Here is a 10,443-nt window from a genome sequence, read left to right as displayed (position 1 = left end):
GTCAATTTACATTCCGCACTTTATTTCCTTATTTAAACATCAAGTACAAACGATCAATCAAGCAACCAACGAGTAAGACCGCATTGACCTAATACAACTAACTTGGTAAAATTCACCTAAACAAATATGTTTAAAAAATTTGCGCTAAGTTCCATTCATTTGATATTGAACAAATATAAAGAGACCCGAATACCCAGGCTGATGCTCTGGCCAGCCTTGGTCCAAATTTTACCCCGGTAATTTTTCACAAAGTACCCATTGTCCACTTACTTGAACCTGCCATCAGCAAGCCTGAATAGGTGAACCCTATCAAAGCTGACAATAATTCATAGTCTAAGCCTTATTATGATTGGTTCTTGCGATATTAGTTCCAGCGAGGTATACTACCTGAAGACAGGCATGAGGCTAGAGCATTTAAAATTAGAGCTTCTACTTATTCTATCATCAATAACACTTTGTCTAAAAGATCTCAGGACAGACCATACTTGAGATGCCAGGAGCCACATGAAGCCAAACAAGTACTCCAAAATATACATGATGGGTATTGTGGCAATCATAAAGGCGGCAGAAGCCTAGCAAGCAAAATACTCAGGCCTGGTTATTATTGGCCAACCCTGAGGGCTGACTGCTTGGAATATTATACAAAGTGTGAAGCCTGCTAGATACATGCTCCAATAATTCATCATCCATCAGAGTTACTTCATTCAATTTCCGCACCCTGACCATTCATGAAGTGGACATTGACATAGTAGGGAAGCTACCAGTAGCTCTAGGCAAAAAAGTATTCATCCTAGACATGACTGACTACTTCTCCAAGTGGATAAGGGCTGATTCTTTCAAGCAAGTCACTGAAAAAGAAGTAATATCTTTTATTAGAAAAAATATCATTTTTAAATATGAAGTCCCTTCATAAATAGTGTGTGACAATAGCACACAATTCGTTGGAAAAAGATCCAAGGCTTTCTGTGATGAATGGAATATCAACCTGGTGACATCAACCCCGGCTACCCAAAGGCAAATGTTCAGGCTGAATCAAGTAATATTGTAGTCATCAATTGCTTGCACAAGAAGCTGAAAAGTCGATAGGGTAGATGGGAAGAAGAACTTCCGTTAGTACATTGGGCAGATAGTAGAACTCCAACAAATTCAACAGGCCAAACACCTTATTCCTTAGTGTATGGCTGTGAAGCAGTCTTTCCTGCATACGTACATGTGTCAACCTCAAGATTCAGCCTGAACAACATAGAAGCAAATGACAGCCTGGTGCAAGATAATCTAGTCCTGATAGAAGAATTGAGAGATGCTGCCAAAATCAGGATAACATCATATCATCAAGCAGTAGCAAGAAGCTATAAAAAAATGTCAAAATTAGAATTTTTAGGGAAGGGGCCTTGTCCTCCGAAAAGTATTCCCAAATAAAAAAGAAAACTTAGCAGGCAAGCTAGCCCCTATATATGGGAAGGCCCATATTTAATTGACTTAATCGTCGGACAAGGAGCATACAGGCTCCAAACCCTGGAAGTAGAGATGATTCAAGGTCTTGGAATGCAAATCATTTGAAATTATTTCATCTCTAAATTTTCCAAATAAAAATAGCTCTGCCTTGTCCTGATCAGGTAAAAAAACCAATACAAGTCTTGACATAGTATTTTACCTTGTATGCTTTCCTTGATTGCCTGTCTTATGTTGCCAATGTACAAATTATATGTATGCATTTTAAGTGAAACCTAAATGTTCAACCCTACCCATAATATATGCATCTCTAATATAATATTTGAATCCTGAAAAATTATACATGATTTGTCATTGCATGAATAAGTCTTGAGGATTAAGGGCTCCTCTATTATATTTTAGCTTTATTTTTTGTACAAGTATTTTTTAATTTTTGCACCCTGTCGCTCCTAATGTAGTTGGTAACCCACACCAGATAATACAGGACCATTCAGACATGAAATAATTGTTTGACCTCGCTATTTGCCACACACCTTGACAACGGCTGGACGCAGCAATGTGATGGCTAAGGAAGGTGAAAGATCCTGACTACACGTATAATGTCTTCTAGACACGCCAAATACCAAGCCCTCTAGATAGGCAGGGGACATAAGCCCTCTAGACACGCCGGCTTCCCACCCACTTCAACAATAACAGGATAAGAATAGCACATGGTTGAAGATCTACACAAGATTGAAAAATCAAATAGGCAGGTTTGAAAAAAAAAATTTAACAGGTTTGAAGAAAATAGGTTTAACAAGTTGACAGGTTTGAAGAAAACAAGTTTAACAGGTTTGAAGAAAACAAGGTTAACAGATTAACAGGTTTGAAGAAAACAGGTTTAATAGGTTAACAGGTTTAAAGAAAACAAGTTTAAACATGTTAACAGCTTTGGAGAAAACGGGTTAAAACAATATGAACAAATTTGAAAATATTCCAGACATGATTAAAAAAGCAAAGCCTGAAAGGCAAGCCTTATATCATTAAAAAGCCCTTACCCCCTGGGGAAAAGGCACAAAAATATTCATCTTGTCAGGGATAACCTCCCTGACCAAGAGCACCAGAATCTCAAATTGGTTTTTCAAGGACACCTCCCTTGGATTGGCCAAACCAGATAAATTATTTAAAAAAACTAATGGTCTCGCTTGGAAGCAGCATCAGTGGCAGCGTCGTTGGCATCCTCAGCATCGACATCCCGCTCTCCTGGAGAATCAGCCTCTTGATCTTCACGATAGGTATGCAGGTCAGGATACCTTTTAGTAGCAAGAGCCACTTCAGCTTCAGGGTTCCACTTTTCCCTAGCCTCCACTGGCTCAGACATAGCTGCCACTTTACTCTTGATAAAGAAATAGAAACAGTATCATCGAGCTTATTCTCCAAATCGTCCTTCTCAAGGGAAAGCTCTTTATTCCTATCCAGTGCCTCCTCCAATAGCTTCTTACCAGACTCAGCCTCAAGCTTGGCAGTGTCGCAATCAACCTGCGCCCTCTTCAGGTTAGCCTTGGCAGTAACCAGGTCAGCTTGAGCAAAAGAAAGCTCAGACTTTAGCTTATCAAGATCAGTATTGAGAGCATTAGTCATGTCCACTAGAGATGTAGCCTATTAAGCATTAAGAAGACAGGCTGTTGCACCCTGATCGGAAAAATGAAACACATAAGAAATTTTAAAACCAAAAATCAGCAAGCAATTAGAGAAGAAATATGAAAGGACCTCTTGTAAAGACCCGATAGCATTAGCCAAAAGATTAATAGCATGATCCACAACAACAACAACTTTGGTGGAAGTCTCGATAGGGTCCATTGACAGCATGGAAGGAGTGTTGGAATTGGCAAAGCTTTGAATTTTCTCCCTAGCAGTATCCAGATTGTCAACCCTTGCTTTGACCTCCCTGACAGAGGCAGGAATATCAGCCTCCTTCTGCTTCCGTTTTTGTACCATTGAACTTATCTCAGCAGGGGCAACTAGAGCGGCATGATTGTCAGTCAAGTCAATCAGAACATCAGCCCCACCACTACTATGAGAATCCTCCTCCTTAACCTTTGCAAGCCTAGCATTCAGGTCTGCAATACCAACTATGGCAAGCTTGATAGATGGCCTAGTGGCTGGAACACGGGGAACTATATCAACAATAAAGACAATTACAATAACCAGACTTAAGGAGAAATTAAGAAGAAATAATCTTATTGCCAAAAGTTGAGGCACCAGCAGCCTTAACATGCCTAGGCACCTTCAAAGCACCTTCAGCCTTCAAGCAGCGAGGAAAGTGCTCTGCCTCATAACAGAAAGACCATGTCCTCTCCATAGGAGGGATATCCAAGAAAGCAGTTACCCTTTTCAGAAGGATATTTAAAATTGCATACCCAATCGTCAACCGGAAGAAAGGTACACCCTGCTTAGTATTTGTCTTTCTACTAACAATTTTTTTATTGCAGGAAGAAAAAGTTTGTTCAAGTTACTTACCGCCAATACAGGCATCATGATTAAGATATGCCAGGTCAGGCCCAAGTGAGTTGGAACTGATAAACAAATAGCCAGCAACCTAGTTCTTGTCATGACCACTGTCAAGGTTGTTGAGCAGGGGAGTAGTTGAAGGTCTAACCTTAAAACTAACCCTTCTAGGACTATTAGTCCTCAGAGTATAGTAGCTTTTCAGATCTTCCAGAGAGAAAGACAGTTTGTGTTTTTGACACAAGTATTCAACAGAGTGAACCACCATCCAAATCAAAGGCATGATTTGGTAAGGAGGGATACCAATTTCTTTGATCACTTCGACCATTAAAATAGAGAGAGGCAACTTACAACCCCCACTGAAGGCCAAATCATGGATGCAGAACCAGCCAGGGCAAGCCTAGTCAACCCTAATAGGAGAGTCTTCTGGAATCCACACCTCCGCATCAGCAGGAATGATCCCTATATCCTTCAAGATTTTTCAAAGTTGAGTTTGAGGCGATTAGCAACAGACTGCTAATCATCAAGCTCCATCGTAGGCTTAAACTCAAAATCCTTATGGAAGACGGACGCCATCTCCATAGGAGGAGCAGCATTCTGGTTTTCAGAGGATTCAGGTTGATTTTCAGAAATTACTTCAGCAGGTTTAGGGATTAATGGAGTACCAGGAGCAACAGCACACCTGGTAGACTTTCTTTTTGCAACCATATTGATTTTTTTTTGGGGATTTCTAAAAAAAATCGAAGATTGAAGATGAAGATCGAAGCATAATTTGAAGATTTTTAGAGAATTGATCGGTTTTTGGTGAAGGAAGAGGCAAGAGTTAAATAAATATTTATAGTCGGTAAAAACCTAGGGTTTACTGCAACTTGCACACAGTAATTGAAGCAATTGCAGTAAATTAAACACTTGTCATGAACATGTCAACTAGCCGTTATTTTTTATAAGTATGTTAAACCGCCTGAAGGAAGTTACCTAATTAAAGAGGTATTTATCTTCTCATTTTTTGCCTGACCCAACGACAATGATAAGATAAAGGCAATTGCTGGGCCTTATATTTCTGATGTGACTCGTATTTGCGCATATTTAGTCCCCTAATTGAGCCCATTTTGCATACTATTATAACATTCTATAGCCATTTTATCCATCAAATGCTTTCTATTTTGCTTTCCTAGTGCATTTTATATGTTTTGTAGGAAAGGAGATAATAAGGCGGAAATTCCCGTCTTTCGTGCATATTTGGAAGCTTAGTGACGACATTAGATGGACTAGTATGAAGAGGAGGCGAGAATTAAAGACTAATCTCATAAGAATAAGAAGTAATTGAAGAGAAGGATTCTGAAGCAGAATCCGAGCGGCCAGGGAGACAAGACGCCCGTCCAAGAGCCTAAATTCGAGCATCCAAGCCTTGAAGTCGCTCGGATTCCCTTTGTACAATCCGAGCGAATTTGCCCCAAAGACGCTCGTCCACCCCCACAACAATCCGAGCGGATTCCCCTCCTGGACGAGCGGATCGTGGCGTCTTCAGCTGAGATGCTTATCTCTCCCAAAAGACTAGCAATTCCCTACTTAGAACTCACAAATGTTAATTACTAATTTAGCCTTAGTTAACCTAATGAAGCTCTACTATATATACCCCACTTGTAAATAATCAAAGCATGAAGTTTTTAGAGTAGAAAGCCTCCACATTAGAAATTATTCTTAGATTAGATTAGGAGTAGATTAGAATAGACTACTCTTTAATTTTTCCACAAATGTCACATTAATCTCTCCTTATTTATTGTTCAAGTTTGTTACTTTTGGGTAATTGAAGATTATTGGGTTATTATTGGAGAATTGACAACTCTTCATCAATCAATCAAGTTCTGTTCTTTTATTCTTTGGTTTATTATTTGGAATCATCTTAAGTTTGGTATAATTATTTTACCCTTTACTCTTTATTGTTTATTTCCTCATTCTCTTATCATATTTACACTTGTTGTGATGATTGACACCATTAATGACATGTTTACCATGATAATAAGTGAGTAGTCTCTTTAGCTAGGATTAGTGGGTAATTAAGGGAAACAAACATGGGATTAATCATGCTTAAAATAAAATGTTTTCATAATTAAATTGCTTGCTTGTTGTGATGTCAACTTTATGCACATGTTATGTTTGATGAAATGCTAATCCTATGAATCCTTGCATTTACAACCATCTCTTATCTACTCAACTTGACTTGTAAGATATAAACCAACTCGGGTCTTGTTAGACCTTGCATAGAAGTTGAATAGGAGGAAAGTAAGTCGACTTGTAGGTGTTGTACAATCTAATCGATTCGGCTCCGGGACCCAACTCTTCCTATGAACCGTAAGACATAAACCAACTCGGTTCCTCCATAACATTAATTGCTTGCAACTTTGTAAACATGTTTGTATAATCAACACCATGAATCCCCTATGACCCTATGACATCCTAGTGCTTTTAAGTCATTTGTTTACATTTCTTAGTTCATTGTTTGCTTTACTTTGTTACTTTCATTATTTAGAACACAACTACAAACCCGAACAAATTGTGACACTAGCATAAATTAAGATAGATAGACTTAAAACCCAAAGCACACCGTCCCATGGATCGACCTCGACTTACCGCTAACTAGTTGTTTGTTGAGTATTATAAATGTGTTTGATTGGATGTGACCCGACGACATCACCCATCAAAATGGCGCCGTTGCCGGGGATGGTGCTATGTGATTAAGTTCTTACTTGTTTGTCTATTTTGATTTTGATTTCACCTTCAGGAACTTGTTCCTCAAGGATCGTTCTTACCATTTTTGTGTAGTTTCCATGCTTGTAGTTGTTTCCTTGTCTTAGCTATGATGGCTCAAGACTTGACTTATGGAGTATATGTTGGATCTTTTGAGTATGACTACAATGGGTATGGGGAGTTTGAGAAGCAATTCAACACAAACCTACCTTACTATTCATACAATGAAAATCCTAACAACTACCCCAAATTTTCTCACCAAAATCACCACATCCAATATCCACAACAACCACCCACTCAGTACCCACTTCACAATGAATTTCAATTGCCACAATACAACCACTTTCACACTTACCCACAACAAGAAGATGAACCCATTCAAAATATGATTCTCCAAATGATGGGAGATCAACAAAACTTCTTCAAACAAATGCTAGAGGAGAGCCAAAAGAGGGACAATGGTCTTCAAGGCATTGTTGACCAAGGCGAGGAATTGGAGATTCAAATTGCCCAAATGAAAGGATCCCAAGAAATCACTCCCCACCGTTCTTTGGACATTGATCATGAATGTGAATTTGAAGTAGTAACTTTTGACATGTAAAATGAAAAATGGGAAGAGCCAACTTCATTGAGCTCTTGTGAGTATGAAAGTGTGCTGTTTGACGAGGAAGATATGAGGTTGAGTAAGCTAAATACACTTAGCCTTTGTGAGTATGAGGGTGTGTCCTTTGAAGTGAATGTTGAGATGTTGGAGAAAGAGTTGAATGAAGCCCCCATTTATGATTCATATGAAGATAGCTATGATGACCAATTCGTGCTTTACAAGAACTCATGGGATAAGGGAGCGGAGATTTGTTAGGTTGCTCTCCTTGAGGAACCTATCCTTGAGACATTTGAGATATCCTATCATGAAGATGAATGTCCTTTACCTATCTCCCATGAAGACTACTTGACACCCACCATGGAGCCAATGATTGTTGAAGAGGATATGGTGGACCTTCTTCAAAAGGTCAAGGCATCATACAAAAGCTACTTGGTGGAAAAGCTTAAAGAAAAACTTGCACGTGAAGCTACTTGTGAAAATTTGGCATCCACAATGCCAACTTCTAAGGAGCTCGGTCATCAAAGCCAAGACAATTCTCCTTCCACCTTGGAAGGATTGAAAAATACAAATGCTGATACAGTCACCAAAATTGAAGAAGAAGGTGGTGAGTTAAAGTCCCCGGATAAATACGAACCATACTCCATACCTAGTGTTGACGAGAACCATGGGCTTATTTATTGGAAGCATTGGGAAAGCTCTAATGCCAAGGACAAGGTGAAAGAAAGAACATATGACAAACTTCCTTGGCCAAATCTCACGTTCAAATGGAGCAACCCATACTTGTGCTTATTTGGAGCTTGTTCACAAGCTTTCGATCTTCTGCTAAGAGCTTTGAGCTCTATGGACAAGAATTTCTACAATTTGAACTAGTTTGGTGGAGTCCTATATCAAACCACCATTTGCAAGATATTTCTTGAAATTCTACTTTGTATAATATTGTACATTTTTACATTTTTATTTAATTTCTTGCATGAGAGTAGTGAGAGAGAGTTTTCTTACATTTATATTGAGCAAAATTTCAGAAAAAGATAAGGAGGAACAACAAATTGGTGAAAGGGTATGATTTTGCAAAGAAAAGAAAGAAAAGGAAGAAAAACAACGGAAAGACGCTCGTCCCGAGGGCTGGACGCTCGTCCAAGGCCTTCATCAGGGTACTGTTCAGCGCTGTATCGGAATCCGAGTGGATTTGGCAAAAGATGCTCGTCCATAGGGAACACGCTCTGATTGCATTTGGGACGCTCATCCTGAAAGGCACCTGAAGAAAAGTTTTGGAACTGTACCAAAATCCGAGCGGATTTTTGAGAAGCCGCTCGTCCAATGTCAGACGCTCGTCTAAGACAGAAGACGCTCGTCTTCCGCCTACTTCAAAAAATGCAAAGTTCCTGTCACGAAATCCGAGCTGATTTTCTGAAAGACGCTCGGATTCTACAGAGGCAAGACGCTCGTCCCGTAAGGAAGCCGCTCGGATTCTGGCGTTTTTCTCAAATTATCCGCCCAGGCCCCACCCGTGTCCGCTCGTCTTCCCCCTTTTTCTATAAAAACACCCCATTTCTCCCTCATTTCCTCACCTTATCTAACCCTAAATCACTCATCTTCATCCCCAAAAACACTCCCCTCACAATAAAAGCCAACTAAAACCCCAATCTCCCCAATTCAAGACGATGAATCTCAAGGGCAAGGCTAAGAAACTTGTTGAATCCGCCGCTAGGAAACGCAAGGGTTCATCCTCTTCATCCCCAGAAGAAAGGGTGCCGCCAAGGAACTTCCGCCCCATCATGTGAGGAGGGATTAAGCAACTTGAGTACTTCCCGAAGGTACTCTTCACCTCTGATGCCCACCGTAAGAAGTTTGTCGAGTTGCTAGGTAAGCACTATGAACCCACTCAGTTTATCGATACTAGGGTGTTAGAAACCCTTGGGATAAGGTACCACACCGAGATGTTCTTTGATGGCTTAGGGATTGGAAAATTATTCCATGCCCATGAGGAGACGTACCTTAGTCTCACCCTTGAATTTTTTAGTAGCTTTCGTATTGTCACGAACACTCGAACCAATGTGAGCATGGAGTTTAGGTTGTGCAACCTAGACCATAGCCTTACACTTGATCAATTTGCTCACATTTTCGGTCATGTTGTACCAACCGACTAAACCGACAAACCCGCCGATTTTGATGTGGACCTACTTTGGAAGGCTATTTCCGGGAGGGATTTTATCCACCAAAAACAGTGCTATACCTTCGCTATCCAACACCCGGTGATTCGGATCACCGAATGTTTTGTAGCCGGCACCATCAATGGGAGGTATGAACAAGATAGGTGCACTCTCATTGATTTAACATTCTTGGAGTCCTATCTAAATGTTCGGGGGACGAGGCGATACAACTTCAATAACCCCCTTGAGATGCTTACAAGTTTTTATGACTTTTCTCAAGGGAGCACCCAACTCAAGACCTTCGTGATGGGAGGTCTAATAACTATTTTGGCTAACTTCCTTTGCCCCGGGTTCAACTCCCGTGAGACTTATGCTCCTCTTGAGGGGAGTACTTTGATTGATGAGGATGTCGTCTTCAACCACCATCGGTGGTGTGCCTACACTCAAGACGGGAGTGTAGAATGGTTCACAAAAGGGTGAACCTCCATTATTCTTTCGGGGTGGAATATACCGGGTACCGACCCAAGATTGAGCCCGTATTCGCCTAGGCCGAGCTACCTTCTCGACATCCAAATCATCGGCAATCCCCCTCAAAGGGAAGAAGCGCCCCTCCAACCACAAATACCTCATGGGATACCGGTAAGGCCTACTCCCCCACCTTCCTATGTGCCTATCCCACCATACCCTACTCCTTATACACAATTCCGACCGGAAATCTCCAATACCCCGGGCATTAATGACCTGATGAACCTTATGAATAGAGTTGACCTCGGGGTACATGAAGGGAGGGTCGACAACTACTTGGCCCTTTATCCCCAGTAATATCAAATGGCACAAGAAGGGTATATCGACCCTAATGGCCCTCAGCCCTCTTGGGCCCAACCACACCTTTTGTTCCCTAATCAAGGGGACCAAGCTTGGAATCTTGGTGGTCAAGGTGGAGGGCATTCTAGCCAAGGAGGAGGGTATGACCAAGGAGGAAGTTCTCACCAGTATGGCTAC

The sequence above is a fragment of the Silene latifolia genome, chromosome 9 (assembly GCF_048544455.1).
Source record: "Silene latifolia isolate original U9 population chromosome 9, ASM4854445v1, whole genome shotgun sequence".
In the NCBI taxonomy this organism is placed as follows: Eukaryota; Viridiplantae; Streptophyta; class Magnoliopsida; order Caryophyllales; family Caryophyllaceae; genus Silene; species Silene latifolia.
Note: the sequence above shows the minus strand (reverse complement) of the source record.